General features: G+C 43.8%; 1 protein-coding gene across 4 annotated transcripts in view; it reads left to right on the forward strand.

The window, feature by feature from the left end:
* The window catches only part of RYR3 (ryanodine receptor 3), a 553,341-nt gene that overhangs the window by 157,434 nt on the left and 373,093 nt on the right, over positions 1–22,814 (forward strand). The gene's annotated exons all lie outside the window — the stretch shown is intronic.

The raw sequence follows: 22,814 nt of genomic DNA on the forward strand, positions 1-22,814 counted from the left end.
TCTACACACACAAAACACCATCCTGCTAACTAATTAGCTCTTGAGTCTATTGGCTGCTCTCGATTTGGGAAAACAAGAGCCTGATCATGAGTTTCTAACACATAATTGATTCCTCAGGCCAGGAGGAGAGAGCGGAGGGGGTGGGGGTGGGGGGTACTGGGTGCAGCCCAGCCCCAAGCCAGGCGCTGCAGCTTTGCGCGCAGCAAAGGCACGTTTCCTGCCTTCATCTCAGACCGCCCCAAGTCAGAGGTTTCTGTACTGCAGTTTACAGAGCCCCGTGTGCTGAGGCGAAACCTACGGATGATATACATAGCCTTTGTTTAGGCTGCAGAGTCTGCAGGATGCTTATCTTTGCAGAAGCATCAGCCCGGGCTCCCTGATCTTCCCAGCAAGTGAACAGATTTTGGTCATGCCCAGTTCGAGTGCACCTGTTGGTGCCAGGAAAGAAAAGACTTCCAGAACACGTGCTCTGGACCACAGGAAACAGAGCAGTAATACTGTGTGTCTCCTATCCGGGGTGTTCCTCGCTGCCCTGCTCCAGAGTGGGAGACATGCTTACTGACTTTCCAGCTCACAAGTTCCAGTGCCTATTCCCAGCCCTCCTGAGCTTTGCAGTGATCTCTGGAAGAAGCAGAGATGGGATGTGCTTTGGCTCTTACTGGAGGCTCGTTGAGGTGGCTGAAGCAACCCAGCGCTGGCAGAGGCAACGTAAAGATGAGGTGACTTTTCCCCTATCCCTTCCAGCAGACCTGGATTCTTTTCTTTTCTTTTTCTTTTTTTTAACTCCCTACATTGTACATTTCATACCCATGACTCATTTCTTGTGCAACTGGAAGTTTGTACCTCTTAATCTCCCTCACCTATTTCTCTCCTTCCCCAGCCCCGTAGCAGACCTGGATTCTCCTTTCATCTCTTCCACTGTGTGGCTTTGGGTAAATGACATGTACCTGGAGCCTTATTAGTTTTCTCCTTTGTGAAATGCATATGAGCTTATCATCAGTATTGATGAAGTACTGTTTACAGATTGCCTAGCATGGAACCGGTGCATAATAGGCACTCAGTAAATGGTGACTTTCTTCTTCTTTTTCCCCAGCAGAGAGCAAGGGCTGTCAGTTATTACATCTATTCAATCCTGTACCCTAATCTCCTCTCTCTCTCTTTTTCACCCTCATGCACCTTTCAGGATACTGACAGTTCCCATTTGCCTGGTAGAGCCTCCCACATATAAATGGATGAAAAAGAGTGCCCACAGGCTGCAAAGCTCTGTTGGAAGTTGTCAGGATTGTCAGGAAAGAGGAGCCCAAATTAAAAAAAACAAACAAACCACAACAAAAAAAACTGCAAAGAACGTCTAATCGTATTAGTGAGACAGACAAGCAGGTTCTGTTAGCTTCAGGATTATTAATGTGTCTGTGGCACCTGCAGCGGCCTGCCAGAATTTGGCTGAATGGAAGAGAACCCAGAAGATCTAGAGGCCAGAGGTCAAGTCCCGAGAGGAGCTTGGGGCTTACATAGCAAGGATGATAGGGCCCCAGGCAAATCAGCAGACTGAAAAATAAAGTTGAAGGCTAAGAATTTGGGTCACTGATGTTCGTTATGATCTTATCGTTTCCCTGCATGCGTGACTGTGTTACTTCTCACAATCATCTCTGACTTGGGCATTATTAACTTCATTTTGTAAATAAGGCTCATGGAAGTGAGGACTTACCCAGAGCCGCAGAGCCAGTGAGTAATCTAATCAGCACTCAAACCAGGGACTTGGGAATTGCATTTTGGTGCTTCGTCTGTTACAGCTGCTGTCACAGACTTAATCAAGGGCACTGGAAGTCTGGTTAAAGGACAGGAAAATGCCTCTGTACTCCAGCAACCAACTAGAACTTGAGAGTGGGGCAGAACTTTGTAGGCCAGGGCATGTGTATTTGTCTCTTTCTCAGAAATAGAACTGGTTTCAAAGAATGGGAAAGATCCCGGCGTACTGGGAGCGGACTGGCAAGCTTGGTTATGGGGTCCAGAGCGGGCCGTTATTTGCTGTTTGGTCAGTGCTGGTGATCCCCCAGAGGGCTGACAGTTCATTGCAGGACAGAAGCAGGACCCTCCTCATTTAACTTACAACTTCCAAGATCAGGACTGATATTTCAGGTCTGGGGCAGTAATCTGTTGGGGGATTTTACGTTGTTTAGGTTTAAAGTAGCATCTCAGTTGTCAAAAAAGCAACCAAAAAAGCAAAAATCAGCCCAATTTCTCCTTCTAAACTATGGTTGTAGCTTTGGAGACATCAATGATATGTCTGTGAAGATCAATCTATTCTATTGTTATAGGGGACATAGGCCTTTAAATATTGGTTATTCTTAAAGGGTTTCTCAAATAAAATATGGTAGTAATATTAACAAAATACCATTATCTATGGAATGCTTGTTATGTGCAAGTACAGTTTCAGGGGTTTTACATTTACTCATTTCATCTGAAACGATGCCTGAAGAAATTATTTATTATTCCCATTTCACAACCCAAAAAAAGTGAGGCAAGAAGGTAATAAACTTTGCCAAAGCCTACATGGCTAGATTCAGAGATAAGGTGCCAACCCAGCCAGTCTGATTTTCAGAGGCTGGTACTCTTCACTACTCTGCTGTCATGGATTTTTAAATGAAAATGGAGGTAGCAAAATCAATCAACTCACAAGACAGACTTGAAAAACATCTTAATGCTTTAACTGTAATTACATAAAAACCTGCAGAATATGATACTGCCAGTGGAGGTTATCTGTCTTTGAATGTGTAACTTGTCAGATAAAATCTCCAGAGCAGCAAGGCCCACAGCACTCTGGCTCTTTTTCCCTCTCTTCTAAGACTCCAGTGAGGTTTGCTGCTGTTGAAAGTAGGATTTTCTTCTTAGGGGCAGCAACTGGAATTGCAGCTTATAGCTTCAGAAAGGAATCTAGTGAAGCAACGAGTTGTATCTCTAAGCTCTAAATAAACTAAGACCTTTATTAAAACATCTATCTGGGGCTTCCCTGGTGGTGCAGTGGTTAAATATCCACCCCGCTCGCCACAACTAAAGAAAAGCCTGCACGCAGCAATGAAGACCTAACGCAGCCATAAGTAAATAAATTAGTTAATTTAAAAAATACATTAAAAAAAACATCTATTTGTCAACTGAAATGGAGGAAAGTAGAGAAGGCTAAGTGCCATCTTAGAGCAAGATTCGTGGACAAATAAATCTTAACTACTACTATTCAGAAGGCCTTTTGGCATTTTGTATCCATTTAGCTCTCATCCTGGCCCAGATGCAGTGGATTCCACAAGCTTATTCCAGCTTTGCTGGTGGTTATCTTTAACTGTTTGAGAATGTTTATGTATTCTTCCTCTAGAGTCGTCTCCCCATAAAAGTCTGGCGTTACACGTGGTAGGAAGAGAGAACATCCATTTGCATGATTGCCTGGGTGAGAAAATCCTATATACCAATTACTTGTCCATAAAAATGCAGAAATCTAAAGAGGAACATATGACAATTCTGTAGGTTTAATGCAGAAAGACCAACTGGTATAGTATAAAGAGTAACAGTTTAGCCTCCCTAGAAGTGTACATCTGTATGCAAATGTTGACGATGCCGTTATACCACAAACTTGTTACCCTTGGAAAATAAGCAGGTGGTATTGCATTGTCTTTATGTTTCTGCAATAGTCAACACACAGGTTTCAGTTCATGACTTTTTTATTGTTGCAAAAGCAGCAAGGATGTTGTTTCTAAAGGAAGTATTAGCTTCAGAGGGGCAAACATAGGGTTAACTCACACACAAAGGAACCGAGATGCACAGCAGTGAGTGACTCTTTGACTCAGTTGCAGAGGCACAGTGAGTTAGACATAGGCTTTCCATTCCATCCTCTTTCTGAGGATCCATAGGTAAATGCTGGACTCATGTTGAACTAGGAGCTGCTGGGTTCTTGGCAGGCTGAGGCTCGCGGGATGGAATTGCCCCTGAAAACTGACAGTCACGCAAAACCTGAACAACAGGCATAGTGGGAATTCCGCTAAGGCTGGAGGACATCCCGTTGGTCTGTTCCTTTAGTTCTTTCTGAGGTGGAGGTTCCCTTGGCAAAGTCCTATGGTGATACTGGAGAACTGGAAACCATGGCTCCTGACGTCAGGGAGCTGCCAGTAAAGAGAAGGCTTGAAGGCTAAGAAACAAGGAGCCGTACTGTTGCTGAGCACGCTCAAACCAGAGCAACGGGCCAGAGAGCGCAGTCGAGGGGCCTGCTCCTGACACTGTTTAACCCAGCCAGCTACTCCATTGCACGTGACATTGGCCTTTTCTTTCTGCCTGCTTCCCCTTCCAGTGGCCTGGCTTAACAAATAACAGCTAGAAGTTAAACAGTGACTATATTGGTGCGACAGGCTGAGGTCGAGACCCTGGGCCAGCTAAGCTCATCATTCATTCCTGAGGCATTTACTGGACACTTCCTCTGTGCAAGGCCTTGTTCGAGGCACACAGACGGATCAGACATAGTCCCCATCTTCAGGGATCTTACAGCCAGCAGACGGAGGCAGACAAACCTGCAGTTAGGGTACAAGGTAATAAACGTAAGGCCAGAGGTGTGCAGGGAGTCCTATGGAAGCACAGTGGTGGGCCTTTCCAGATCATAAGTCTCAGAAAATAGGGAGTGTGATGGAGACAGGTGTTCCAGGCCAAAAAAACAGCCTGTGCGAAGGCTCAGAGGTAAGAGGAAAGCATGGCACTTCAGTAGTAGCTCCAGAGGGCTGAAGTTTAGCCTTTGGGGGAGGGTAGTGGGGGGTGGGTGGGAAATGAGGCTGTGGACAAGAGGGCAGGAGCCAGATGAGGAGGAGGAAACTGAAAGTTACGGGGAAACCACTGGAGAGGTTTAAGCAATGGAGTGAGCTGCTCAGATATGCCTTCTGGGGATATCACGGTCAGGAGCATGGAGGGTTGGTGGAGGGGAGTGAAACAGAAGGCCCGGCTCGGTAAGGAATCTATTGTGATCCTAGGGGCCTAAATCAAGGCAGGAGCAGTGGGAATGGAGAGGAGGGGAGGAGGAAAGGAAATTCTAACTGGGTATGTGAGAAAGGAGCTGTGGGTGCCTTCCAGCCTCCTACCATGGGTGTGTGCATGAATGCCGGTACCTGTTCGCCCATACAGGGGGTGCAGAGGGAGCAAGTCTGGGAAAGGAAGGATAATGAGATGCTTTGGATGAATGGACTTGTGGTGTGTCACGGACGTCCAAATGGAGATGACCATTTCATTCATTCTAACACGGGGGCCTGGGAGATTGAGGAGTTGTAAGTGAAAGAGATGTGAGTTGAAACCAGTGACTTGGATGGAGTTACTCGGTAAATAGTACGAGCAGACAGAAGCCTGAGGAACTCCCAGCTCTCAAGGTGTGAGAGAGGCTGAGTGAGAGGGGAGACAATGGGAATGCACTGGGAGAGTCGTGTGTTGCCTTAGAAGCCAAAAGAGAAAACGTTTCCAGAAAAATGAAGAGATTTGCAGTGCCCATGGCCACACAGACAGGTCAAGAAAGACAAAGTCAGAAAAGCTCCCCCAGATATGACAAATTGGAGGTTACTGGTGACCTAAAGTGAACGCAACTGGCTGCAGAAGCAGAGATAATATCACACATTATTGAATAAATGGATGAGGCTTTGTCACATTGTCACAAGAGACAGACCCCAGGAATCCGGGTCTCTGGATGTTGGTTCTAGACAAAAGTATTAGGCACAACTGTCTACCATGTTAAACAAAGAGCAACAAAAATACTTTATTGCCTATTTATTTGCACATAATGCCATGCTAAACAGAGGAGAGGGAGAATTAAACCGTTCATGCATTTTTTGTGGAGCTCACATCAAGTGCATGAGTATCAAGGTGCTAAAATTGGGTAAATCGACCAAAAATAATCTTATTTTAATGGCTATTTCTGCAGAGTTGTGTTCTTACAGAATCTCAATCACAAGATACTTTAAACACTCCCAGAGGAGATGTTTCTGTGTTCCATTTGTAAATAACTGTAATCCAATCTTGATAATTTATGGTCGTGTTTAACCCTCACTTTCAGTAAGACCTTCCTCATATCTCATTTTAGTCTTTTCTGCTATATCTTTAGGGCTCTCCTGTCTCATTCTGACCTCAGTGGATAACAGATGGTTACGATTTTCCATATATCAATCCTGCCTGTACTTGCAGATGAATAATAAATTTCCTTCCTACTTGGAATTCCCCAGGCCAAATAACTCTAATAAAGCCTAAAGAATTGATCTCACAGAATACCAAGAGGATTAACTAGTTAACAAGTACTGGCTGTGGGTAGGCAGAGCAGGGTAGCACATGACAGAAGAGGTTTTTAATTTGGAAAGAGAAGTGTGCAAAATAGTATCCAATATTACATCTTTCAGTAGGTTTTTATATATCTTTTGGAGCTTCACATGTGAATTTTCCCCCTCATTTGTGTGAGTGAACTCCCGAGAAGTTTGGATTCAATGACTGCTGAGGTGCTTCTCCTCTAAACATGCTATGGTTCCATGTAGACCACTTTTCCTCCTGTCATCTTGGTCTGAAGGGATATTTGCACAGGAGAACCTGATCATGGCAATGCAGGGAGGAGGGAGGGCCTGTGCACTTTCTTAGCATTTTGCTGGTAGAGATGGATACTGCTTTGGGCTGTTCCTGGTGTGGTCTGCTCTGTACAGTTTTAGTCAGTCAAGGCTGAATCAAAAATCATCAGAACTACAATTAGTTGCAACTGTAGGATAAAATAGGGGCCTTTCTGTATTGTTGATCTGCTTCATAAAAAAACTAATATAATAATAATTATAGATACATAATGTTGTAAATCACCTATACTTCAATTTTTTTCTTCAGAAATGTACTTAATCCCATCTAACATCTTTTATTTATTTATTTATTTATTATTTTAAAATTGAAGTGTAGTTGATTCAATGTCATGTTAGTTGCAGGTGGATATCACATGATTCAGTTATATATACATATATATGTATGTTCCTGATCCTTTCCCATATAGGTTATTACAAAATATTGAATAGAGTTCCCTGTGCTATACAGCAGGTCCTTGTTGGTTATCTATTTTATATATAGCAGTGTGTATATATTAATCCCAACCTCCTAATTTCCCAACCACCTCTACTTCAGTTTTTCAAAAGCCAAAATAATAAAAGCAGTGGATAGTGATGCTTAACTCTAAGTCAGCTCAGGGTTTTACAACCTAAAATTATTAAAGTAAAGGTTCTTGATCCCTGGGACCATAAATATTGCAGCGACTAGACTTCTGCTGTGTTCAACACACCCATAGCCACCTATAGCTGAGCTGTGATTTCACAAGTTTGTTTGAAATACATTTACTTCTAAGTCACACAAATTATTTAGCATTGTGTGATCCCAGCCATAAATATTCCTCACCTTTAGGAAAGAAGACTAACACTGCTCTCCCTATTTCCAGGTAGAAAAAAATATGTGCCAAAGAAAAAGATGGATACCCGTTAGCTTTGGAACATCATTTAGATATGCTGACTCCTGCCACGGAGAAGGAACTGTGTTACTGAGGAGGGGTGGAGAGAACTTGCTTCTCTTCCAAAATCGGCCACTGGGCAACTCTGAACAGTTCCCTTACACGTTTTGAGGCTCGGTTGTCCCTAGCTGCAAAGCACTTCCGTTTCTTTAGGGAATGGAAAGAGTGTTATTCATTCCAAATGGTTTTACTTGCTCTTCATTGAAGTTATCAGAAAGTCCTTCACGCTTGTCAAGGAGGGGTTTGGGAGTGGGTTGGGGAAAGGAGAGCCACAGGTGTCATGGCATAGATAATGTCAGGTACATTGAGAACATTCAATACGTACTTGCTGGTTTGTTGGCTAGCTTTCTGTTTCAAACTTCTCATCCATTGTTAATTTATCATTCCCTACTTTTGGAGGAGTCTACGACATATTAGTTTCTCCTGGTGATTCGCTTATAGCTGACAGATCATCTTCCTAGTCCCCTGTACTCAGAGAGAAGGAGTCTCATGAGGCAACATTATAAAGGCCTAGCAAAAAAGAGAAAAAAGGAATCAGGCTATGTTCTAGAGGAGCACACCTGACGAGGGGCCCGCAGATGACGGCCTTTGGTGATTGGAGGGTCTTGGGTCAGCCGTGGCCTAGCTTTTGGATCCTTGATTAAAAGGAAATGAGGATACCTGATTTTCCCCCCAGGATTTTCCTTTTATCACATCCAGAACTCACTTATTTTTCCCCTGTGATTCCATACCTGTATCAGGGTATCTGCCGGCTGCCTCTGACTTCCCTAGTTGTCACCTCTGACCTGAGTCTGGAAAGGAGTTCTCCACCCTCACTGAGCATTGGTCACCTGGGGATACTTGCACCCAGCACCCTTACCTAGAGATACCCATCATTTGGATCAGGGTAGGGCCCCGGTATCAGCATATTTTAAAAGCGTTCAAGGTGATTCTCATGTTCACGTGTGGTTGAGCGCCACTGCTTTGCAGCAGAGGCAGGTTTGTTTTTTTCCTGTTGACTCATCAAAGTGAGAAAAATTTGGGAAAAAAATAATACAGAATAAAAATGAGTTATTTCTTTCTTTTCTTTCTCATCAAGAAAGGCTAGGCTTTGTGTCCTGGAGATCTGGGGCTTCCTTTTGCTCCGAGGACTTTTATTTCCCAAAGTCTCTTGGGGGTGAAAATTGGGTGGTCCTAGTAGGGGATGGGTCCCAAGACTTGGACAGGGTGAGGCTAAGTTGCCAAGCCTGGCGAAGCCTTGCTTTGGAAGCTGGAGAGAAGGGCATGGCAGGGGCTTCATAGGTAGCAGAGACCTTTAGCCCTGCCCATATACTACCCAGGAGATGGTAGGGTGATGGAGATCAAGATGCTGATCCTAAAACACCAAGACCTTGGGGACGACAGTCTCTGTGCCTAAGAAGGGTAAAGAACTACTGGATCCCTGCCAGCAAATGGACCACACAGACTCAGAAAATGAGCATCTTGGCAGCAATCTTGATGGACTTAGGACCAGCTGCTTTGCTCCAAATTTTATGGACTACATAAATCTCCTGGGATTGTTACACAGCCCTGGGGAGGAGAAAGCTTCCCTGAACATGACTGAGATTGAAATTATTGCAAGTCAGGATTCAGAGCCAGACGTTACTATATTTAGAAAAAAAGGCAATATGGCATTTTTTTTTTATATGAGGGATGTGGAATAAATACTAGTCTGTGTAACAAAAGGAATCAAGCAATCCAGTTAAATAACCCCATGTCATATGCTTTTAATTTTATTGGGTTTTCATTGGATTTCGGTTTGGCCAAGAACTCTGAGGACTTTTGCTGAGGAAGGGCACTTGCATTTTCTAAGCCTGTTCATAGAATGTAGTGTTCTCTGGAATTTAAAAAAAAAAAAAGCCTAGGCAGGATTTAGGGGTGGCAGTGTGGTAGTGAATGATGGAGGTGGAGTGTGGACAAAAAGAATGACCCTGGGGCTTGAAGTTCTATTTGCACTTGACTAAGATTGAGAAACAGTTGGGTGTTTATACTTTATTTAAGGAAGAGGAGGCGACCCCTTCAATGAAAGTCTTCCAGCTACAACCACCCAACCGCCACCAGCCCTAGTAAGGTGAGAAATTGAAAAGACAACATTGCTAAGTGGGAGTGGTGTTAATTATTAAATTACTGAAATGCTTTCTTCACCAAGGAGCCTCCGTATAGTGGGAAGAATGTGGGTTTTGGAGTCACACAGAACAAGATTGAAATCCCCACTTGCTAGCTCTTGATGCATTTTTGTCTTCTCAGGACCTAGCAGTGCATGGCGTATAATAGGCATTAATAAATACTTCATAAATTAATGAATAATGGATGAACAAAAGCAATAGCCATCTGACTCTAGGCCATTACTTACCACATCTGAACCTATGTCCAAGTGGCTTTACCTGTAGGATAGGCATACTGATGACTAACGTGATGTGGTTTTTGAAATTTTATAAAATATGAAGTTTTTAAACCTGTGCCTGGTAGGTTCTCCTTATATTTAATTTGCCTGCTAGCACACACCTTATCTCAGCACTGTGTATTCGCTGATTTGTGGTAGGAAGAGCCTCACTGAATTGAAACCATCAAGTATGGGAAATTGTTGCACACAGTAGCCAACTTTTAACCCCAGATTAGACTCTGAGAACTAAACACTGAGTCCTGCCCCAGGAGGATGTGTCAGAGTGAATCCCTGTTAGTAGAAACAGGCTCGGCTCAGCTTGGCTTGGCTTGGCTTTCGTGGGTCCTCTGTCTCTTCAGGAGGTGTGTCTTGATGATCCCCGACAGTGTCTGGTTTTGATTCCTGACTTTTAAGTACTCGTGGTGTACAGCTTTTTACTCCGCTTTGACCAACCATTCCGATCCACTATTTCTTCTCACCTTCATGATTTTCATTCAACAAGCGTCTGTGGTATGTTGGCCACGTGGTAGGTGTTAGGGATACCACACAAACAAGACGGAGATGAGCAGGATGTAATCCTTGCCTTCCAAGCAGGAAAAAAAACTCTGGTAAGAGGGGATTTCAATAAGAAATCCAAGAGTTACAATATGGAGGGGTAGGTTCTCTGATAGAAGCACATACACAGGAGCTCAGCCTGGACAGAAAAGGTGTCAGGGAGGAGGGAGAAGTATCTCAAATATTCCTGGGTTCTTTTGTCTTACTCAAATTCCTCTGGTCCTGAATTATATCATCGTCTCCGCAAACCACTACAACAGAAAGCCCATTTGAGCCAATCTATATGACGATATAGTCACCCACTTAGATTGGGGGCTCCAGGAGGGTAGATGCCTTGCCTTTGTTCACCACTTCACTCCAGGCCGTGAAACAGAACCTGGTGCATCAGTAGGCACACGAATATTTCTTGAATGATTGTATGTAAGCTGGAAGACATGGATAACTTTTTAAAGAAAGTAGTCCTGGACAGTTCATAGGGCTTTACGCACCATTAAACTATGAAAACACTTCTTTTGCCTTTAAGTGATCTATTTTCAAAGACTTAGCCATCTAAATGTCAGCGCATAAATTCCATTATAACCTACTGACTTCATCAAGCATCCTTTTCAAAAAAGGAACAGTGTTCCCTAGCTATTAGATTGTGTATGGAAATTGCTGGATGCTTTGTTCTTGCTTTCAGATACAACATCTGTCAGTAAGTTGGAGTGATTATGTACACACACAGAGTATTCAAGTGTATCTTACATGTAGGATACTTGAGTTTTGTTTGCTTTTTCTACAAATCTTAAAGTGGAAAATTTCAGAGAGCTCCCTATCTGAGGCACTGCCTTATGCTAGTAGAGAGAAACTCAAAAGTTAGTTTATGTCCCAGAAACAGAAACAGATGGTCCTGTGACCCACTCCCCTGAGCGTAGGGATTGTTAGAAGATTTGACTTGGGTTGACTGTCAAGGGTGAATTGCATGGCCTAGGGAAGACATTATACCTCAAGTCAGAAGCCACAGTTCCCAGAACCAATGACAAAAGCAAAGGAAATTGACTTAAAATAAAGGATAGATCTGATAACATAAACGCTCGTGGCACAATTCATCAAGGTCTCTCAGTAGTGCTGTTGGTAGAATCAGAATTGGATGCTCTGTGTCTTTCTGGGGTTACGGTGCTCAGGGTGTATCAAGATGGAGAAGGTGTGCAAACTCATCAGCTGTTATAATACAAACATGGGAAGTTGAATTGTGCTGGTCAAACCCCCTTTTTCCTTTCTAAATTAAAAAAAATTTTATTTTTTATTGGAGTATAGTTGACTTACAATATTGTGTTAGTTTCATGTGTACAGCAAAGTGATTCATTTATACCTATACATGTATCTATTCTTTTTCAGATTCTTTTCTCATATAGGTTATTACAGAATATTGCATAGAGTTCCCTGTGCTATACAGTAGGTCCATGTTGTTTATCTATTTTATATATAGTAGTGTGTATATGTTAATCCCAAACTTCTAATTTATCCCTCCCCACTCCCTTTTCACTTTGGTAACCATAAGTTTGTTTTCTAAGTCTGTGAGTCTGTTTCTGTTTTGTAAATAAGTTCATTTGTATCATTTTTTTAGACTCCACATATAAGTGATATCGTATGATATTTGTCTTTGTCTGACTTACTTCACTTAGTAATGAAAGTCTCTTAAGTCCATCCTGTTGCTTCCAATGGCATTATTTCATTCTTTTTTTATGGCTGAGTAATATTCCACTGTATATATGTATCACATCTTCTTTATCCATTCCTCTGTTGATGGACACTTAGGTTGCTTCCATGTCTTAGCTATAGTGCTGCAATGAACATTGGGGTGCATGTCTCTTTTTGAATTATGGTTTTCTCTGGATATATGCCCAGCAGTGGGATTGAAGGATCATACAGTAGCTCTATTTTTAGTTTTTTAAGGAACCTCCATACTGTTCTCCATAGTGGCTGCATCAATTTACATTCCCACCTTTTTAAAATTCGGTTCAGAGCAATGTTAGATCCAGAGACTTCCCTGCCACAACTATTATCGACCCTTGCTCCCTCTTAGGTTAGACATCTAACATCATGATTTGTTTTAGTGTTCTAACTTTTTCCCACTCGCTCTTCATCCCGGCTGATGTGCCTAAAGAAGAAAGAAAGCAAAGGGGGTGTGTGTATGCTCCCAGGTGTGGTCACTGGTGTAGGGGAGAAGGATTCAAAATATCAAGTTACAAATAACTTTATTAAAACAAAACAAAGCAAAAACCTTCCTGTGGGGCCTGAAATTCCCTTGGTACCAACTAGATCATTATTTTTCTATCCTGTGAGAATCGAAAATTTAAATAAATTGACCATTATTTCTAGGAGAAGATGTCATAGGTCACTGCATTCTTCCATGTCGCATAGCAACATGTTCTATCTGAGAGGGACTTAATTGCATATGGGAACCCTAGTGCCTGCGGATCTCCCTAATAAACTCAGGGAAGGCTTTCCTCTTTGCCTTCTTCTCTGCAAGTTCCAAAGGGACCAAGCCATGGGGGAGGCTGAGTCGATTTTATCATCAGACTTCAAATTCAGCCTTCTCTGCAATGGGAAAAGTTATAAAGAGGAAACAGGACACTTCTTTCGGTTGCTGGAGCAGAGAAGGCCAGAGGATTGTAGGCTGTAGGTTGCTTCTTTTGTTTGTCAGCCCTTAACATAAGCAATTCCAGCTGAAACTGAGGAATGTTTGGACGCTTCCTGTAAAGGAATAAAAGGGTGTAATGAATTCATCAGTTTTGGAGGGCACTGTATTTAATAGGAAATAAAACCACTAGTCTTTTATTTGGTGACTGAGTGCCTACCTGTACCAGGCACTGTTTTGGCCATTGGAGATACAGTGGTGAGCAAAACAGTATTCATGGAGGTTACATTCTAATGAAGGAGGAAAGAGATAAGAAACAAACAAGCACATGTTCTTAGGCGGTAAGTGCTAGTGCAGAAAGAAGGCAGATTAAGCAAAATGGGGAGTGCAGAGTGGGAATGGGGTTGTAATTTTATATGGGGTAACCTGGGAAGACCTCTCTGATAAACTGACACTGAGCAGACACCTAAAAGAAGTGAGGCAAAGGGTTGGGGGGGGGGAGCATGTTTCAAAAATTTGATCTCCTAGAAGGAGGCCAGTGCAGTTGAAAGTCAGCAAGCAAAAGAGTGATAGAAGAGGAATCACAGGCAGGGGGGCAGATTTTTAGGACCTCGTAGGCCACAGTGAGAATTCTACCTTTTTCCTGAGTAAGACAGAAAGCCACTGGCGAGTTTTGAGTAGTGGAGAGACATGATCTCAGTTAAAAGCCTTCCTCTACCTACTGTGTTGAAAAGAGATACGAGTGGGGAATAAGTTCAGGGGTGATTGCAGTAATGGTGCCAAGAGGCGATGGCATGACCAGGTGGTGGTGGTGAAGAGGATGCAAGATGGTCCAATCAGATGTATTTTGAAGGTAGAATGGGTGGGATTTGTTGCTGGTGTGAAAGTGAGGTGAGAAAAAAGAGGAATCAGTATGACTTCAAGATTTTTCTTTTGCCCGAGCATCTAATGAATGGAGTTGCCATGTCCTGAGATAGATCACAGGAGGAACGTACAGGGGAGATGATTAGGAGTTGGGCATATTAAGCAATTGGAGATACAAGTCTGGAGCTCAGAGGAGAAGTTTAAGCTGGTGATACAAATTTGAGAGTCAATAATATTAATGACTACATAATGGTTTTTAAAGCCATGAAACCAAATGAGATGACCAGGGAGGGGAGTTCAGATAAAGAAAAGAACTCTGAAAAATAGTCCGGGAGCATTACTCCAGCATTACACAGGCTAGGCCAGCCAAGGAGCCTGAGAAGGAGCTGCTAGTGAATAGGAGCAAAAAGCAAGAGAAAGTCTACCCTATGAGCCAAATGATGAAAGTATTTTAAAAAGGGAGGAATGATAAACTGTATCATCTTTGTCTCTCGGGATCCTGTCCTTTCCATTTTATTGCATTTCGCAGCAACCAGTGAGTAGTCAGGAACCAGAGATAGGAGCCATTCCTAATTTTTGACAGATTGGAAAAACAACCAATTCCAGAGGTGTCATCATACTAAAACCAAAACAGACAATAGCAACAGCAAACCCCTAGAAATGTTATCCTTAGAGACACAACATAATGCCAGCCTCTAGAGCTGGACATCAGGCTAGTTAATCTCCTCCCTCAGTCATCACCTTTAGCTTCATAATTTTTTAAATGGGATTAAGAATAGTTGTAGGTCTCATAGGGCCACTGTGGAAGTGAACAGGGTGTCTTACTTAGAGCCTTTTATATATCCCAACTATTTCCATGTTGGCATTCTAGACTCTGCAAGTAAGAAAATACAGAAGTCTCTTTATGATGCAATTTTTATACATAAATATTTTGTTAATATTATTAGTTGTTTTCAAAATATATGATTCTTTCGTTAAATTCACAAATATTTGTGATTTTCTACTCAGTGTCAGGCACTGAGGATTCACAGGGAAATGAGCGGCTCCTGCTTCTAAGGAGCTTTGAATCTAAGGAAGCAAATAGTTAAAATGATTGATACTTAGAATGTACAGTAGACCGCCAGTGCCATTAATCCTTGTGAAATAATCTGTGGATGGTCTTGTCATCCCAATAGCCCACTTATTTTTCATTTAAGAGATGCTTTGGGGTAAAGCCTTAGAATGAGCTCTGTTACCCATGTCTGTATATATTTAGCTCTAACTGTACCAGTTCCCAAAATAGTGCCAGATGAGTGGCTAGGCCACATATTCCTTTTTAAAGCAATCAATGGTTATGGATTGTCCTCTGCAGTCATATCTGCACTTAAACGTGGACCATGAAATCTGCTGGACTGCACTCTGTCCCACGTGCTCCCGTGCTTCTCTGTCCCAGTGATGTGCACAGCTAACTATAGGGCTGTCATCAGCTGCCTAATGATCTACCTTAAGTAGGGCTGTCAGCCATTTTGTTTTGTCCCAGAGTCCTTTGCGAATGACCTAGAGAGAAGAGGGAGAGCCAAGGTGCCTCTGGCCATCAGCTCCGAGATGGCGAAAACGGACACTCCAGTCCTTGGGCTGGGAGCCAGGGGGTAAGAGAGGAGCAGTAGGGATAGAATAGGCAAACCCCATTCATTTTCAAGTTCAGAGTTCTTTAGCTAGCAGAGTACAGAAAGAGCTTTACTTTGTCAGCAGCGACCTGTGATAATATGAAATCTCAGCAAAGAGAGATGAAGGCTGTATATTCTTGTTCAGGGACAATCACTCACCACCACCACAGGCTCAAGCTATGACAGGAATAGCTGGTGCTCGTGAACCACAGAGCTTGGAGGGATGCTGATATGTGATATACCTTGGATTTTTAATCTTTTTCTCCCCTCTGCTACAAGTTTGGGGGTGATGTTCACTCCTTCCATTGTTATAGTCATGGTACACAGGGAAATTTGGTTTTATTAGTTCTTAAGTTCTCCGGCTGTTCTCTCTGGCATCGTGCTCTGTGATTTGGTTACTTTTTAAAGTTGTATGGCCACGTGAGAGGGCTGGGATATATCTATTTTTATCGACACCGTCACCATGGGCCTTAGAGTCTGGAAGACAAGTTTCAGACCTATTGCTAAGGTCAGTCTCTTGGAGTCGAGAGCCAACTTGGCACCATGGTAAAGAGGACAGGCTCCTGATTCATGAAATCCTAGGTTCAAGGTCAGAATCTGTCACTTCCATGCTATGCAGTGTTATTAATTAACCTCTCTATGCCTCAACCACTTTATCCACAAATAGAGAGAATATTAGTACCTATCCAAGGGTGGTTGTAAGGATTAAACTGAGCTTTTGGAACATGGTGGCACATAATGGCTGTTCATTAAATGGTCATTCATGAAAATCGGCTAATTCCTTAGAGCTTTGGTTTCCTCATTCTTAGAATGGTTGTGTTGATGTGAGAGTTAAATAATCTGGGGGGAAATTTCAGCAGAGTGTCTGGTATAGAGTGGATGGTCATTATTATCAGTAATAATAATAACTAAGCAACAGAAACTAAAAAATTTTGAAATGGACTCCAAAGCCTCATCATTGCTGATTCCCTATTACTTCGTTGTGTCAACGTCTGTTCTCTTTTGATGAAATTACTCAGTTCTGACTCACCAGTGAAGCAGTGACCCTTTCTACAATAACTATTGTTACATGAGAGTAGAGAAATCTCTTCTTTTAATCGGATTCCGTATCCCAATCAGTCAACATGATTTTACCAAACACATTATGTTCCCAGCTTGGATGGGGAAGCCGTTTTCTGCTCTAGCAGAGTTTGTAAATAATTGGGGTTACAAGGGGAAAACACGCCCATTCAGTAAATTATAACTGGGTGTATAATGTGTATAAGGTGCCATGCTTGTGAGTATCCTGATAGGTGTAAACTTGAACCAGATGGGGATCCTGCCTTCAAGGGGTACCAAGTCAACCGAGAGGAGCTGAGAGAGACCATGGATATAGAGCCTGGACTGGATACCAGGCTCTACCCCTTGCCACCATGAGACCTTAGGCAAGTTACTTAACTGCTCTGCACAGGGGCTTCTCATTTGTCAAATAGAGATTATAATAGTACCTACATCATAATGTTGATGTGAAGCTTAAATGGGTTATTGTGCATAAAACACAGTGCCTGTTACACAATCAGAGATTAGCAAACGTGAGCCATTTCCGAATATAAAATGTAGCTGGAAATAAGACGTGCATATGAATAATCATAATGCAAGAGTATGGTGATAATTGCTATGGAAGTTCAGTGGGAGAGGTGAGATGACCTGGGTTTCGTAAAGAATGTGGTATTTGAGCCAAGCTTCGGAGGCTAGGGAATCTATGAACTTGGAAAAATAGGGCAAATCATGGCAGCTTTAGAATTACAGACAGCATGAGTAAGGGCATGGAGGTAAAGAAGGCCAAGGACGTCTGTAGGGAAGAACTTGAGAAGATAAGTTGGAAGGTGAAGGTCCTCATATGCTAGTTCAAGAAATTTATATTTGTTTTATGGATCGTGTAGACAGTCATAGTGGATTTTCAGCAGGAAAATGATAAGATCAGAGCTGTGCCTCCAGGAACAGACCAGAGGAAGAATGTTCTGGGTGTTGTTATAGCCTTGTCCTGGGCTCTGGAGCTCCAGTCTCTCCTTCCTCTGGCCCATTTGCTGTAGGGCAGGAGGGAGAGGAGGCTCATAGATAGACAGGGGGTGACGATGCTGAGCCTGGGCAGCAGAGGGGTTGGATGTGTCATGAACAAACATAGGGAACATAAAATAAGAGTAGACGGAAAAGGAAGCCTTTTGATGCATTGGGACATATTGCTTTGAGGTGTTGATAAGTCTGTGGATCAAGCTAGGAATAGGTGGAGGTTTGGGGCCTTGGGATGCCTTCAGGTTGGAGGTACAGATGGCATAACGACTTCTCAGAATAAAACTGGAAGCCTGAAGAATGGATGGGATTGCTAAGGGAAAATGACAAAGACCTATCCTTGGGCGATCCCTATATTTAGGGGTGGCTGGAGAAAGGGAACATGGGAAGGATCCATTGGAAAGGTAGGAGAACTAGGAGAATACACAGTCGAATGAAGGAATGGAGGGATTTCAAGAAGGAGCATTTCATGAATGCTGAGCAAGACTTATTTGGGAGACAGTAGGCAATAGGAATGGAGGAGAGATAAGATTAGAGGTGGAGGGGAGAACTCAACAGTGGTGGGGAGGGACGCTTTAAAAGCCAGACAGAGGGCTTCCCTGGTGGCACAGTGGTTAAGAATCCGCCCGCCAATGCAGGGGACACGGGTTCGAGCCCTGGTCCGGGAAGACCCCACGTGCTGCAGAGCAGCTAAGCCCATGTGCCACAACTACTGAGCCTGCGCTCCAGAGCCCATGAGCCACAACTACTGAAGCCCGGCACCTGGAGCCCGTGCTCTGCAACAAGAGAAGCCACCGCAATGAGAAGCCCGCGCACCACAATGAAGAGTAGCCCCCGCTCACAACAACTAGAGAAAGCCCGTGCACAGCAACAAAGACCCAACACAGCCAAAAATAAATAAATAAATTAAAAAAAAAAAAAAAAAAAAAAAGCCAGGCAGAGACCTTTTGACTTATTTGGTAGAAAGCCAGAAACCTTTATGTGATCTTACAGAGATTATTTCCTGGAGACCTAGGGGATTCATACCCCTCACCCTTAATGACAGAGGCTGGGTCTGAAAGGTCTTAACCATTACTGATTATTGTGCCCTCTTACAGATGGAAGGTATTATTATTTGATATTGACTGTGTTGGATCTGCTGTTAAGTCCTACAAAAAAGGACAAATTTTATGGTCTTGTTCCAGTGAATAAAGATTCAAACAAGCTGAGAATGCATTACCAAAAAAAACCCCATAAATTTATAGTAGAACAAAACTTCAAAGTTGTGTTGTTTTCCCTATCAAAAAATCAATCATTTTCCTTGCTGGGGTGGTGGAAATAATGGAGATGGCAGTGCCCTCTTGGAACTGGACGTCTTGATGAAGGGGAAAACAAGAATAGTGAAAGAGAATGAGAACGCAAGCAAGCGAGAAGATTGCATCTATAGAGTAAGATAGTCTCGTTTAGGATTTTAGAATTGGAATCATTCTAGGTTATGACAGGGAGTGTTCACTAGAGTGTGTTACTAAAACAGAGCAGCAGTCATTAGGTCTAGGTGTTCTTCTTGAATAGATTGTCCACATGAACCTTGAAGTTACTTGAGATGATGGCTGAAGCAGAGTGGGGAAAGGCTGTGGGCTGGGCTTTCAGTTGTCAGCTCCATCATGAAAGTATTAACAGATCTCCTCTTACAAAACCTGGTGTACTCCACGATACCCTGGAAGAATTCTTTGCCCTTGGAAGATAGTCAGTGCATGTGTGTTGAAATCACACAAAAATGTTTATCAAATTTCCTGATTGTCATTAAGAGTCAGATAAATGGTGGGAGAAGTAACTAGTCTGTTGATAGATTGCCAGAGAAGATGTGGAGATTGGCTATCATGTGTCTCAAACTAGAAGAGTGTTTGCACCTGAGTAGAAGAGGAATGATCTGAGTTGGCATTGGGGGATGTGAGGAGAGCGTGAGCTTCTGGGGAGAGGAGATAACAAACGTGGAAGAATTTCCAACCTTCAATTAAAGGGGCTTCCTTGGAAATGGAATCATCTGGAAATTCCCAGGTTTGCTTTAAAGCAAAGGGAGAAAGGAAGTGAGATAACAAGAGGGGAGAAAGTATACATCAGTATAGGGATCAGTAAACTAGATAGAGCTGGTAACTGGGGGGGGGGGGGGGGGGCTTGCGTTCTGTGTTTCACTAGGGAGTGAGAGAATTCATGAGATGGGTTCAATTAACTCATCTTATGATTCCAAATGGTGCAAAGATTTCCGGGCCAAGCACTCCAAGGCTCCAGATGTCTGTCTGTTGAAGGTTTGTGGAGATAATAGCTGCCGTCTGGAGCGAAGGCAGGTACGGGCTGCCACGCCAGGCGGTGTCTGTAGCCAGGTCAGCACGGAGCATACGGTTCCGTGTGGAAAAAAGCGAAAGTGTTTGGAGAAGAGTGAGTTTGACCCAGAGTTCCACACCCACCTGTGTCCCCCAGAGTGCTAACTTGGACAGCGCCTGTACACGGGTGCCCTTTAGGAAGTGGTTGCTGAGCCAGGACAATTCTTTTTTTTTTTTTTTAAATAAATTTATTTATTTATTTTTTGGCTCTGTTGGGTCTTCGTTGCTGTGTGCGGGCTTTCTCTAGTTGCGGCAAGCGGGGGCTACTCTTTGTTACGGTGGCTTCTCTTTGTGGCAGAGCACAGGCTCTAGGCACGCGGGCTGCAGTAATTGTGGCTCGCGGGCTCAGTAGTTGCGGCTCGCGGGCTTAGCTGCTCCGCGGTATGTGGGATCTTCCCGGACCAGGGCTCGAACCCGTGTCCCCTGCATTGGCAGGTGGATTCTTAACCACTGCACCACCAGGGAAGTTCCCAGGGTAGTTCTTTTATTTCATCAGTTGATTGGCAGCCTAGGTTGTGAGGATGTGAATTATAGCACAGGTCAATTTCAGAAGACAAAGATCCCAAGGCAGCTGGTGCAAGGTGGTTTGGGCACTTTGGGGTGGAAAGAGCATGGGAAAGGAGATCATGGAAAGAGATTCTCTAAGACACATATTGAAAAGAATACCCTGTCGAGTTTCACTCGACAGAATACCCTGTCGAGTTCGTGAAAAGTCTGGTCCATAAAACCACTCCTGTGATTTCCAGATTTTCCTGTTTTCACTGGGGAGTGGTGCGTAGGTGGGAGATATTTAGATATTTCTCAATAGGGGTCCTCTTGACATTTTGGACAGGTAAATTATGTGTTATGAGGATTGCCTCTTGCAGTACAGACCACTTAACGCCCACGGCCACTGTTTTGTAGCACCCTTCCATCAACTCAGAGTACTCCCTCACGGCCTGTGCCCCTTAGGGAGGATGGTATCACCGCTGGTTGCTGTGGGATCTGGGGGAGACCCCCCCCCGGGGAAAAACTTCATCCTTGTCAGAGATTTCCCTGAGCCCACATTTTGAGAACAGTGGTATTCTGGAGTTTTCTTCTGTCTCAATTCAAATGAAGACTGAATTCTGGCTTCACTAGATGCAGAGGCTTGAATTTATTACTGACTCAATTTAGTGATGAACAGTGACATTTCAGTGCTAGTGAAAGTGTGGAGCTTTTTTTTATTCCCTCAGTCTTCACCTCATATGTCTGTGGTTTGTGGCTTCTCGAATTTCCCTGCTGCCCCTGGCCAATCCCTGGGCACCTACAGCCATCTTTCTGGGGCTTGGTTCTGTTGACTCTCTTCATGTCCCACCAAGTAGAGGATTTCATTTTTCCACATGACCACGTGTGCTGTAGACACAGATGAAGAAAAACCATGCCTATTTAGTATGCCTTTCCAATACTCCACGACAGACACTAACAGCGGGGACATGGGAGTGAGACGGGCAACAGGAGAGCAATTGCTAAGGAGAAAGCTCCACCTGATGCTCCTCTGGTTACTCCTTTAACTTCATCACACCTGGAAATCTTTTTGATGTTTGCAACCCAAAGTCAGGCGGTAGTGGAGAGAGAGACTGTGGACTGACGGGTGGGAGGAGTAAGGAGGGGAGGGGTTGGTAAGGAGAAGGTTTTCCTCTCCGCCTCAGGCAGGGTTGAGCACGGGGTGAGCATATTAGTGTAAATGGAGGGCAGCCTCATTTCTGGACCATCAACCAGAGGAATGCCATTCAAACAAGGTGTCTGCAATTGGAGGAGGGCTGCTTTTGAGACTGATGCCTAGGAGAAAGGTCCCCTCCTTGGGAATCCAGAGTGGCTCCCCCACTCGGCCTTCAGCATCTCCTTCCGGTCTGGCTCCTCCAGGTTTCTTCTGTCTTCCTTTCCCATATGTCTGACACCCATCTGCTGCCTCTCTCCACAGCCTCCTCTGTCACCTCCGGCAGATGCGTTATCACTGCGTGCACCCCGTCCCCCCGACAAAACATGTCTCTTCTCTCCCTGACATAAAATGGACTTTCCCTCCACAAATCCCACCTCCCTCAGATCTCTGCTGTTGTCTCTGTCTCCCTCAATCTCACCTCATTGTTTTGTTTTTTTTTTTTTAATTTTTTTTTTTTTAATTTTATTTATTTATTTATTTATGGCTGTGTTGGGTCTTCGTTTCTGTGCAAGGGCTTTCTCTAGTTGCGGCAAGTGGGGGCCACTCTTCATCGCGGTGCGCGGGCCTCTCACTATCGCAGCCTCTCTTGTTGCGGAGCACAGGCTCCAGACGCACAGGCTCAGCAATTGTGGCTCACGGGCTTAGTCGCTCTGTGGCATGTGGGATCTTCCCAGACCAGGGCTTGAACCTGTGTCCCCTGCATTGGCAGGCAGATTCTCAACCACTGCACCACCAGGGAAGCCCCTCACCTCATTGTTTTATTGTTTAGTTGGAGAGATTGCTTAGGTTTACTTTCACATTCACTCAAGTGTTGACACCAACTGCTCGCTTGGATGGTGGGCAGTTTGTACATTTCACAAGTGAGGCTCTCGCTGTGTATTTAAGTAGTACCTCTGTTCCATGTACTTGCTCTCTGTGACCCCACCCCAGATTTGAGGAGAGTCCTAACTCAGGGGAGGAGCTCGGTTGTGCCATGGGAAGAACGAACTTTCCTTTATCTAATATTCAAAGGCATGTGCCCCTCAGCGTACCTGATAAAGGCACAGCAAGGTGCCTTGGGGGCTTGGCTCTGCGTGGGGATGCAGCCCTCTCACTGCTCACATG

Source organism: Balaenoptera ricei, chromosome 2 (genome assembly GCF_028023285.1).
Source record: "Balaenoptera ricei isolate mBalRic1 chromosome 2, mBalRic1.hap2, whole genome shotgun sequence".
Taxonomy (NCBI): domain Eukaryota; kingdom Metazoa; phylum Chordata; class Mammalia; order Artiodactyla; family Balaenopteridae; genus Balaenoptera; species Balaenoptera ricei.